This window comes from Chiloscyllium punctatum, chromosome 43, assembly GCF_047496795.1.
Source record: "Chiloscyllium punctatum isolate Juve2018m chromosome 43, sChiPun1.3, whole genome shotgun sequence".
Lineage (NCBI taxonomy): Eukaryota > Metazoa > Chordata > Chondrichthyes > Orectolobiformes > Hemiscylliidae > Chiloscyllium > Chiloscyllium punctatum.
In genome coordinates this window covers 42,806,033-42,818,787 of record NC_092781.1, presented here as the reverse complement: position 1 = coordinate 42,818,787, position 12,755 = coordinate 42,806,033, and positions in this window count along the sequence as shown.

The window sequence follows — 12,755 nt, the reverse complement described above, 5'->3', positions numbered from 1 at the left end:
GTCGTGCCACAATTGATTATTGCGTTCTTCAAGAAGGTGACAAAAAATAGGTGGATGAAGGTCAAGCCGTGTATATGGACTTCCGTAAAACGTTTGATTAGTTACCACGCAATAGGCTATTGCGTATAATACGGTGTTTTTGCATTGAATGTCATAGCGGCTTGAATCAGAAATTGGCTCGCTGAAATAAGGTACAGGGTCGTGGTTGATAGGAAATGTTTATCCTGGAGCTCTGTTGTCAGTGGTGTTCCGTAAGGATCTGTTTGGATCCACTGCTGTTTGTTATTTTTATAAATGATCTGTACATGGGCGGAGAAGCATGGATTATTGACTTTGTGAATGACGTGAAGGTGGGCAGAGTTGTGGATAGCGCTAAAGGATGTCGTGGGTTACAGAGGAACACCGATAAGATGCACAGCTTGTTTCAGCAGTGGCAAATAAAGTTTAAAACAGATAAGTGTGAGGTAGTTCACTTTGGAAGGAGTAACAGGAATGCACAGTACTGCACTCATGGTAAAATCCTTTGCAGAACAGAGAGATCACGGTGTCCAGGCGTATAACTCACTAAAAGTTTCTACACGTGTTGGTAGGGTTGTTAAGAAGGAATAGGTTTTGTTGACGTTTCTTTGTAGAGCGACTTACTTTCGGAGCCAGGAGGTTATGCTTCAGCTGTACAAGACACTGTAAAGTTTGCGCTTGCAGTATTGAATGCATTTCTGGACAACGCATTAGAGGAAGGATGTAGAGGGTTTGGAAATAGTGCAGAGGCGATTTACTAGGATGTTGTCTGGTTTGGCAGAAGGTCCTCTGAGGAACGTCTGAGGCTTTCTTCTTTGGAGAAACCAAAGTTGAAAGGATTTAATCGAGACACATAAGGTACTCAGAGCGTTCAACTGGCTGGACAATCACAGCCATTTTCATCCAATGGTGAAGGATAACACGACGAGACGTCGCTTTAATTAGAGGGCTGACATTAGAGGACAGATATTAAGGGTTGATTCTTAACTCAGTGTGTAGTAGGGGCGTGGAACGGCCTTCCTGCAGAAATTGCAGACTCACCGACGTTAAGTGAATTTTAATGGACATTGGGCATGCATATTGAAAGTTATAGGATTGTGTAGGTTAGAGGGGCATCAGATAATTTTGATAGGTCTGCGCAACATCGAGGGCTGAAGTGCCTGTGCTATGCAGTAATGTTGTATGTTCTATATTCGATGTGTGCGAGGGTTACAGAGAGAGAGGGAAAAGGGTAGCCTGAGAGGGAGTCAGGGCAGAGTAGAGAGAGAGAGAATGGGATGGGAATAGAGAAAGACTGTGAGGAAGATTTGGAGAGTCTAGGATACACAGACAGAGTGTTGGAGGAGATGAGAGAGAATGAGGGAGAGTTATGGGGTGTCGAGAGAGATAGAGAGGCAGAGGATAGAGAAAAACAGTTGGATTTCGGCAAAAATGAGATACAGAGAGGAAGGTGTGTCGAGAAAAGGAGGTTTACAAAGAGAGTGGGAGAAAGAGAGATGGTGGTAGGAAGGGGAGAGTGGTAATGGAGAATAGAGACAAACATTGGGGAAGGTGTTGGAGAGAAAGAAAGAGAGTGGGAGGCAGGTAGAGAGAGTGGGGCGAACTGAAGAGAGACAGAGATAATGGGGCCGTTAGAGGGATAGTTGGAAGGGGGACGGAGAGACACAGAGAGGTAGGGGTGTTGAGAGAGAGAATGCGAAATTGGGAGGTTGACGAAGAACAGACAGAGTGGGGGTGGAGAGAGAGGAAGCGTGGGGGATGGGGATAGAGTGAAGTTTAGTGAGTGGGATAGAGGGAGAGAGGCAGCGAGAGCGGATTGTCGAGAGCGAGTGGTGGGGTGAAGATGGCGAGAGCAGAAAGTGGGTACACAGAGAGAGAGTGAGAGGTGTGTGGTGAGAATGCGTGGAGATTATGAAGACTGAGCGAGTGGAACAAGAGCAGATAGAGTCGGAGTGTCTTACAGTGAGAGATTGAGAGCGGGTTAGAAAGAGGGAAAGAGAATCAGAGGGTGCTGGGAATAGTGTGAATGTATTGGAGGGGTGATGAGAGAGACAGTGTGAGGAGGGCATAAAGATATAGGAAGAGCAAGACTGGCGGAGCGGTCCAGAGCGAGAGTAGGGGAGTGGAGCGAGAGTATGCTTGTGGTCGGGAGAGATGGAGAGTGAGGGAGGGCGTTAAAGAAAGAGAGCGTATGTGAGGTGGCAAGGCAAGAGTCACAGGGATAGGGAGGAGTGACGATCGAGTCAGATAGGCAGGCAGGTAGTGTGAGTGCGGGGTTGGATAGAGGTTGGGGTGAGCATTTGCGAGAGAGGAAGAAACATTGGGCCAGGTGAATAGAGTGAGTTGGAGTTGGATAGGGAGGAAGATTGGGAGGGGGGTAGAGACAGCCTGGGGATGGGGTGGTAGCGAGAGAGAGAGATAGAAAGAGAGTGGGGGACCAGAGAGAGAGTGAGAGCGTGCTCGAGAGGTTGGGCGGGGTATGGAGAGGCCGTGTGGGAGAGGGAGGTGAGAGAGAGAGAGAGAGATGGAGTCGGTGTTTCGAGACAGAGACAGAGAGAGGGATAGAGAGAAAGACAGGGAGGGGGTAGCGAGTGAGAGTGGGAGAGGGCAGGCCGAGAGATGGGAGTGTCGAGAAAAGGAGTAAGGGAGAGTTACAGAGAGAGACAGTGACAAGGATGTTCGTGGGAGGAAGAGATTGTGGGGTGTGCGGAATGGAGAGAGAGCGTGAGGGATTTAGAGACAGAGAGAATGGGAGGGTTGCAGAGACAGACAGAGTTGGAGGAAGGAGGAGAGTGAAACAGACACGGAGCTGGAGGTAGAGGAGGGGGTTGAAAGAGTGCGAGAGATGCTTACAGGGATAGCAAGGAAGTGGGTGGTGGAAGTGAAGGAGATTATGGAGGGACGAGAGAGGGAGATCGCGGGCGAGGTGTTGGCGAGGCAGAGAAACACAGTGGGGGATAGCTGGAGAGACAGAGAGGCAGAGGTTCAGAGAGAGGGAATTGGAATGGAGGGAGGCTGACTTGGAGAGGAGGGGTGTCGAGAGAACGTGCGATTTGGAAGTCGTTCAAAGAGGGAAAAATAGTGGGAGGGGAGACACAGATACATAGAAATCGGGATTAGATTGAGTGCGAGAGGGTAGGGGCGCCGATGGAGTGTGGACCAGGCATATTGAGACAAACAGTGGATGGTAAGTAGAGCGAGAGAGAGAGTGACAGGGAAAAGAGAGAGAGTGCGAGGAGGATACAGAGAGAGATGAAGAGGGAGGTGAATGGAGAGAGAGAGAGGAAGATGGTGTTGAGAGAAAAAACGTTGGTGGGTTACAAAGTGAGAGAGAGAGGTTGATGATGGGAGGGTGAGAGAGACAATGCGCAAGAATGGCGAGGGGAAGAGTTGGCGGGAGGTATGGAGAGTGATCAGCATATACAGAGAGAGTGGGAGGGATGTAGAGGGGGGGCGAGTATCATAGATAGAGAGAAAGAGAGTGGGGAGCGGACTAGAGAGGGACAGATTTGGAGCTGTTTGGTGAGATAGAGTTGAATATATGTAGAAAACGAGAAGGTGGGGTTGCAGAGAGAGGGTGTGAGCTTCAAAGGCAGTGAGTGTGAGGCAGTTGGAGAGAGAGTGAGAAGGCGGCAGAGGGAGATTGTGGGACAGGTGTAGAGAGAGTGGGAAAGTACTAGAATGAGACAGAAAGAAATTGTGACAGGAGAGAGAGAATGACAGGTATGTACCGAGACAGAGAGTGCGAGAAAGAGCTAGTATCAGATAAAGGGAGTGAGGCAGAGAGAGAAATCAAACAAGACGGAGAGGGAGGGAGAGAGAATCAAGCAGGGAGAGTAAGACAGAGAGAGGGTCTGTAAGGGAGAAGGAAAGAGATAAATGCAATTATTGGGAGAGTCACACAGTCGGAGATGAGGAGACAACATCAGATAGAGGGAGTGAGGACGGCAGAGTCAGTCAGAGTGTGAGGGAGACGGAGTCACACATACAGAGACGGAGACTGACAGAGTCAGATAGAGAGAGGGAAATAGGGAGTCAGAAGAGAGGCAGAGAGAGATTCAGACAGAGAGAGAGGGAGAGAATGAGAAATTCGGGGAAGGGATTGTGTTAAAGATTCTGGCAGTGAGGCAGGCAGGTGGAGAGGGAGATGGAGAGAGTTAGGCACAGAGAAGGGGAGAAATAGAGAGTGAAGGACAGTAAGACAGAGGGAAATGTAAAGGGGGAGAGAATCAGACAGAGGGTAAGGGTGAGAGGGAAATGCGGAGAAAGGATTGTGAGAAAGAATCTGACAGAGAGACAGGCAGTTGGAGAGGGAGAGGAAGAGAGTTAGACCCAGAGAAGGGGAATGGAGAATTAGAGAGTCAGACAGAGGAAGATAGAAAGAGGAAGAGACAGAGTCCGGTATAGGGAGAGGGAAAATGGGAGACTCAGACATTGGCGGGGGGGCGGGGAGAGTCAGCTCGCGAAAGAGGAAAAGAGAGATTCACACACAGGGAGAGGGAGAGGAAGAGTCAGACAGAGCCGGGGGGGGGGGGGGGGGGGCGAGAGAGATAGAGAGATGGAAAGGGAGAGAGAGCGTCACAGACAGAGTGGAAAGAAAGAGAGTCGGACAGAGGGAGCAGGGAGAGAGTTTAAAACACAGGGATAGAAAGCGAGGGAGAGAATGAGAGAAAGAGTCCAACAGAGAGATGGAGAGACGGACAGAGCGTCAGAGGGAGAGGGAGACAGAGAGATCCGGGCAGAATTAGAGGAAGACAGAGAGTTAGTCAGGGAAATGCAGAGTGAAAAGGATAGAGAGAGTCAGACAGAGGGAAAGGCAAAATGAGACAGACTTATGGAGTGAGAGAGTTAGACAAATAGACAGGGAGAGTGACTACTTCAAAGAGCTGAAATGGGAGAGAGTCAGAGAGAGAGGGAGAGGGAGTGCGAGACAGACACTGGGAGAGGGGCTGACGCAGTGAGTATGTCAGGCAGAAGGCATGAGAGACATAGTGAGGCAGAGTCAGGCAAAGGAAAATGGAGAGTTGAAGAGAGAGAATTCGATAAGCAGGCAGAGGGAGAGAGAATGGGAGAGTCTACGTCAGAGACAATGGGGAGAGAGGAACAAAGAGAGAAAGAGAGTGATACAGAGGGAGAGCGAGACGGATTCATTCAGAGGAGGAGGGGAGAGAGAGTGTGTGTGTCAGACGGGAGTGATACAGAGAAAGATTCAGACAGTAGTGTCAGGGTGAGAGAGAGATTCGGAGAGAGAGAGAGAATGGGAGAGAGTTGGAAGGAGAGCCAGACAGAGGTAAAGGGAGAGGTAAATACTTAGGCAAAGAGAAGGGGAGAGAGAGAAGAGACAGATTCAGACAGAGGTAAAGGGAAAGAAAGACAGTCGGACAGAGGGAGAGGGAGAGTCGGACAGAGGGAGGGAAGACAGAATCAGACAGATGGATAGGTTAAGTAGAGATTCGGACAGCGGGAGAAGATGTGAGAACGTCAGCCAGAGGGAAAGGGAGAGACGGGTTGAATGTCAGACAGATTGACAGGGAGAGTTGGAGAGAGAGTCGGGCAGAGGGAAAGGGAGAATGAGAGAGAATCAAACAAATGGAGAGATACGGTCGAAAGAGGGAGGTGAGAGAGAGAGACAGACAGATGGAGAGGGATACAACGACAGACAGGGAGAAGGAGAGGGGTGAAGTCAGAAAGAGGGAGTGGGAGAGTGAGTCAGGTGGAGGAAGAATGAGAGGGAGAGTGAGACAAAGGGACGGGGAAGAGAAAGCGTCAGATATAGGATGGGGAGAAAGAGGGAGACAGACCAAGAAATAGGACATTGAGTGTCAGACGGAGGGAGAGGGAGACGGATAGAAAGAGAGTCAGAATGAGGGAGAGCGAGAGAGCCAGGAGGAAGGAATGGGATAGGGAGAGCCTGACGGATAGAGATATATATATATATATATATCGGACATCTAGAGGGGCGGGTGAGAGATTCAGACGGAAGGGGGTATAGAAAGCGATTGCGACAGTGGGTAGGAAGAGGGAGAGTCAGATGAACCGAGAGGGATAGACAGTCACAGAGAGATAGAGAGAGTTTGAGACCGAGGGAGAGATTTCAGATAAAAAAGATAGCGAGAGAGTTTCAGACTGAGGGAGAGGGAGAGCGTCAGACAGGTGGAGGTGTTACAGGCTGAGTGAGTCTGAGAGAGAGAGGGGGGAAGAGTCTGGCAGAGGAGAGGGAGAGAGAGTGCCAGTGTGTGAGAGAGCGAGGAAGCGTCAGACGGGGTAGAGAGAGAGAGAGAGTGAGAGTCAGTCAGAAGGAGAGAGAGCTAGGCAGTGAGAGAGCGGAAGAAGAAGAGAGAGAGTAGGCAGAGGGTAAGGGGCAGACAACGGGACAGACAGTAAATGGTAGAGGCAAGTGAGACTCAGACGGAAGGAGAGGAAGAGAGAAAGACAGATGAAGAGTACGTGTGGCAGAGTCAGAGGGGGAGAGTAAGGGACAGAGCGTCAGACAGATGGAGATGGATGGAGAGAAAAAGAGAGACAGACAACGAGAAGGAGAGACGGGAATTCAGACAGAGGGAGGGGGAACCGGAAGACAGAGAGAGTCAGGCAGACGATGAGGGAGAGAGAGTCGGACAAAGGGTATTGGAGAGCGAGAGAGAATCAGGGAGAGGGAGTTAGAGAGATTCTGACAGAAGGAGAGAAAGAGACAACAGAGAGTCAGACAGAGGGGGAGACAGAGGGAAAGAGAGTGTCAGATGTACTGTGGAAAGAGAGAGAGATAGAGAGCGTGAACGGCGGGTAAGGTGGAAAGAGAGAGAGAGGGTGAGAGAGAGAGAGGGCGAGAGAGAGAGAGTGTCAGATAAAGGGAGAGGGGGAGACAAGGAATCAGATGGAGGAGGTGAGTGAAAGAGTAAGGCACAAACGGAGAGGGAGGGAGTGAAAGGGGGAGTCGAGCAATCGGAGGGATAAGAAAGAGAGTAGGCTAGACTGAGAGGGAGAGAGAGAGGCAGACAGATGGTGGGGGCGAGTCAAAGAGTCAGAGAAGGCAAGAGGATTTCAGATAGAAAAAGATAGCGAGAGAGTTTCAGACTGAGGGAGAGGGAGAGCGTCAGACAGATGGAGCGTTACAGGCTGAGTGAGTCTGAGAGAGGGGGGGGAAGAGTCTGGCAGAGGAGAGGGAGAGAGAGTGCCAGTGTGTGAGAGAGCGAGGAAGCGTCAGACGGGGTAGAGAGAGAGAAAGTGAGAGTCAGTCAGAAGGAGAGAGAGCTAGGCAGTGAGAGAGCGGAAGAAGAAGAGAGAGAGTAGGCAGAGGGGAAGGGGCAGACAACGGGACAGACAGTAAATGGTAGAGGAAAGTGAGACTCAGACGGAAGGAGAGGAAGAGAGAAAGATAGAGAGTCAGAGAGAAAGGGAAAGCAGGAGAAAGAGTCAGACAGAGGGAGAGGACAGAGAGTTACAGAGAGACAGAGTCAGATAGATTCCGATCGATGCAGTTAGAGAGTTCCAGAGAGAAAGAGAGGGAGGAAGGAAGTCGGAGAGAAAGAGAAACAGAGAGACGGAGAAAGAGAATTTGGAGAGAGGGATTAGGAGAGATAGAGTGAGGCAGCGAAGGAGATTGCGGGAGAGAGAGAAATTGTGAGAGGAAGAGATGGAGTGTCAGGCAGTGGGATGGGTGGGAGAAAGAATTGGACAGTGAGAGAAATAGAGAGAGTGTCATAAACAGGGAGGGGGAAAGCGGGAGAGAAAGTCCGAAAGAGGGAGAGGAGAGAGAGTCAGAGAGGGAGAGAGTGAAAGACAGCGTTTCAAACAGAGGGAGAGTGAGAGAAGAGTTGGACAGAGAAGAGGAACAAACCGAGTTCGGCGAATGGAGTGCGAGGGGCGGGGAGATAGAGTCAGGCAGAGGGAAAGTGAGAGACAGAGTCATACCTAAGGAGATGGGGAGAATCTAACAGAAGGAAAGGAAGGGAGAGAGTCAGGCAGAGGTTGAGGGTGGGGAGAAAGAGAGACAGATTTCACGCAAACAGAGGCAGAGGAAAGTGAGAGTCAGACAGTGGGAGAGGGAGTGAGTGTGTAAGGGAGAGGTTTGATGGAGAGAGTGTGAGTCAGACAGGGGGTGGGATGAGAGATTGATAAACAGACATAAGGAGAGGAAAGTGAGAGCCATACAGTGAGAGAAGGAGAGGGATCGGGAGAGAGTGAGGCAGAGGGAGAGAGAGAATGTGTCAAACACAGGGAGAGGGGAGCGACAGATAGAGTCAGATAGAGAGAGATACATGCACACAAATTGCAAAGGGGAAGAGTGTGAGAGAGAGATGGAGAGGGAGACAGCTTAAAACAGATGGAGAGGAGACATGCCAGGCAGACAGGGATTGAGCATCAGACTGAGGGAGAGGGATGGAGAGAGAGTCAGAGAGAGGACGGATTGCCAGAGAAAAAGAGAATTGTAAATAGTAGGTGGCAGACGTGGTCACAGAGATGTACAGCATGGAAACAGAGCCTTCAGTCCAACCCGATCAGATATCGCAACCAGTCTAGTCCAACTTGCCAGCATCCGGCCCGTATCCCTCCAAACCCTTCCTATTCATATATCGATCGATCAGAGAGGGGGAGGGGCAATAAGGGGGAGAGAGGCGGGAAGAGATAGGGAAAGGGAGAGACAGGCAGAATCAGAGAGTGAAACAGAGATTCAGACAGAGGCATAGATAGACAGAAAGAGTCAGACAGAGGCAGAGAGTCAGAAAGAGTCAGACAGAGGCAGACGAAGACACTGTAAGAGCGTCAGACAGAGGATAAATGGGGAAGTGAAAGTCGGAGAAAGGGAGAGGGAGAGGGAGAGAGACAACGTATGATAGAAGGTCAAGAAGAGGAAGAGTGTGTCAGAAGGAAATAGAGGGAGTGTGATAGACTCATGCAGAGGGATATTGAGGGAGGAATAATCAGTTAGATGGAGGGGTGGGAGGGTGTGTCAGGCAGGGTGAGAGGGACAATGACCAATGAAGACAGGGAGGGAGAGAGAGTCAGGGAGAGGGAGAGGAGGACTATTGTGAGTGAGACAGAGGGTGAGGGGGTGAGAGAGTGAGAATCAGACAAACATAAGAAGAAAGTGAGTGCCAGACAGCGAGAGACAGGGAGGGATGAGAGAGTGTCAGACCCCTGAAGAGGCGGGAGGAGAGAGGGAGAGAGTGGAAGAGCGAAAGAGAGAGACAGGTAGTCAAACAGAGAGAGAGGCAGATAGAGAGAGACAGAGAGAGGGCAGAGGGAGTCAGACAGAACTGGAGAGTGTGTGTGAGAGAGCGGTAGAGACAGACAGATTCAAACAGCAGGAGAGGGAGGGAGAGCGAGAGGGACAGAGAGCGGGAGAGAGACAGAGACAGAGAGACAGATCTAGACATTCGGAGAAGGAGATTGAAAGAATGTGTCAAGCAGATTGAGACATATATATTATATATAGTCAGGCAGAGGAAGAGGGAGAGTGCCAACCAAATGGAGAGGAGAGGGAGACATCGAGAGGGAGATGGAAACAGAGACAGACAGAGACATACAGCGGGAGAGCGAGAAACAGTGAATGTCAACAAGGCGGATGGGTGGGGAGAGAGAGTGATGTGGAAGGAGAGATAATACGACAGATGGGAACAGAGACAGAGAATCCGACAGAGGGAGAGGCAGAGATAAAGAAAATCAGTCAGAGAGAGAGGGAGGAGGGAGAGAGAGAGTGAGACGGAGGAATAGGGAGAATCAGACAGATGGAAAGGGAGAGAGGCAGTCAGAAAGAGGGACAGGGTAAGAGAATGGGAGAGTCAGACAGAGTGAGAGAATCGGAAGCTGGGATGGGATAGACAGAGTGTCAGGCAGAGTGAAAGTGGCAAAGAGAAACTCAGATTGAGACAGAAGGAGAGAGAAACAGAGAGAGAGACAGACACTTGGAGAGGAGAGAGAAAATGTGTAAAGTCGAGGAAGAGAGAGAGTCAGAGCGAGTTCGGGGAGACAGATATAGAGAGAGTCAGACAAAGGGAGGGGATTGGGGTACAGAATGAGACGGAGAGAGAGGATCAGGAATCTGGGGAGCTAGAGAGAGAAAGTGAGACAGCGGATATATATATCGGAGTGCGAGAGAGAGAGAATGAGTCAGACAGAAGGAGAGTGAGACCAGGAGAAAGAAAGAGTTTCTCTGTGTCACACCGAGGAGAGAGGGACAGAGTGTCAGACAGAGAGAGACTGAGAAAAAAAAAGCGTCAGACAGAGGAAGAAGGAGCGAGAAAGAAAGACAGAGAGAGACAGACAGACAGGGGCGGGAGACAGAGATTCGGACAAAGGGAGATGTCGGGTATAGAGTCAGACAAAGGGTGAGGAAGAAAAAGAGTCAGACAGAAGGCGAGAGAGGAAGAGTCAGTCAAGGGGCAGAGATGGAGCGGAAGTCGGACAGAGGGAGTGGGTGAGAAACAATGAGAGGAAGTCAGTGGGAAGGTGCAGGAAGAGAGATTAAGACACAGGGAGAGAGGAGTTAGAGGAAGTGAGAGCATCAGAGAGATATAGGGAGGGAGATACATATTCAGGTCGAGAGTTACGCAGTTCGACAACGTCAGACAGCGGTTAAGTATGCGAATGAATCAGAAGGAGGGAGGAGAGAGGGAATGTCAGTCAGAGGGACAGTGGAAAGTTGTAAATTTTAGAAAGAGGAAGAGAAAGAGTCAGACAGGGGAGAAGGAAAGAAAGACAGTCAGACACACGGAAAGAGAGACAGAGAGTCAAACAGAGAGAGATAGAGTCGAAGTTTGACAGAGTGAGATGGTGTGAAGGAGAGAGTCCGCAAGTGGGAGACAGAGAGTCAGAGTCAGTTCGAGAGAGAGAGCTAGAGTTATACAGTGGGAGAGGGACAGGGAGTCAGAGCGGTGGTGACAGGGTAGAAAGACACAGAGATATACATACAGAGGGAGAGGAGAATGAGATTCAGACAGTGCAGGAGGGAGAGAGATAGAGAAATAGGCAGACGGGGGGAGGGGGTGGAGAGGGGGAGATCCAGATGGAGGGGCCAGGAGTGTCAAAGCCTAACATCGGTTGAGGATTTAAAAATTTGAATTCAGGCAAAAAAAGTAGATTTCTATTATTAAAAAATTGTTTCCTGATTTAAAAGAATAACATAAAATGGCCTGTGAAACATATTACTGATTGCAGACTAAAGTTGAAGTTCAATGATAAGGGGAAAATAGAGTTTTCATAAGATGAATGCTGACACATTTTTTGACCATTTGAACTAACCTTGAAGTGATACAAGACATGAAAATTGACGTAAATAAGATATCCTACATAAACAAATACCATTGGATTACCCTGTCTTCATTCATATCACCATATTAGAGTTCAATTCATTTCTTTTGCAATGAAGACCCCTTTCCCAGGAAATATCATTGGATTAAATTGCTGTAAACCATGTCACCTTACCGTGTGTGATCCATCTTTCTTGTGATTAATGTTGTATTATTTTTAAAGCATACATAAATATTGCGTAATATTCAAATGTAATTGTGCAACTTCACCACAGAACACAGTCGCTTTCATCTCTGTGTTGCTGGATAGAATTGTATCAAAGTAACTTAATTCAATAAAATAATGATCCTTGCTTTTTCAACAGACCGCATTTGTCGATTGTTTCGGCTGATCCCGAACCAAGAGACCCCTATTGAGGGTTCGACATCTTCATTTTCGAGCTTTGATACGGCTCAGCTCAGACAGATTGTTAACAGCGGTGTAAGAGTTAAATATCCTTCACGACTGAGTGTTGAGGAATTCGGTCCGCCAGGTGTGAGTATTTTGACAGTGTTTAGTTTTCCTCTCAGTGAAATTGTGTTTGATGTGACCCCTTGCTGTTAATTTTCCAGTCCAGCCTGAAAGGATTAGTCAGAGGAAGATAGGGTTTGGGGGACTTTTAATAAAAATGTTTTAAAACATTTAAAAGAGATTAATTGAAGTTGAGGGTGTTTTGGTACTTGGAGAGTGGTCTTCGAAAATAGCTGAATTCTGAGGGGAGGGTTAAAAACTGAATTTGTTAATTTCTGTTCTTTCAAAAACAAACTCCGGAATTTTGTTGACTTCCAAAGATCTCTCGAGGTTTGTAATTTCCGGTTTCTGATTTAGAAACAAAAATCTTTGTTTATTTTCGGGTTTGGACTGTTGTAACTTTTTTTTCATTTTGTAAAAATATTCGATTACTTAAACTTCGTTAATTTTCGGGGTCGGACTTTTATTTTCGGATCTTAGAAAAGTCGATTGCATAATCTTCATTTCCTTTCGTTTTCGGAATGTTTTCACCTCATTTTTTCGTTGTTAAAAAAAATTCGATCTCTCAAAATTCATTAATTTTCGGGTTTCAAAATAATTGATCGCTTGAACTTCATTAATTTCCGGGTTTTAAAAAAACTTCGATCTCTTGAACTTCGTTCATTTTAGGGTTTTTAAAAAATGATGTGTTGAACTTCGTCAATTTTCGAGTTTTAGAAAAGAACTTCAATATCTCAATTAATGTTAATTTTCGTTTTTTTAATTGTTCTTCGATCTTCGTTAATTTCCGGGTTTTTTAAAAAAAACTTAGATCACTTGAAGTTCGTTACTTTTCAGGTTTAAAAAAACTTCAATCTCTAGAACTTGATTCATTTTCGAATTTAAAAAAAATCTTCGATCTCGAATTTCGTTAATCTCTGGATTAAAAGAAATTCAATCTCTTGAACTTCGTTAACTTCCACTTTAAAAAAAATACT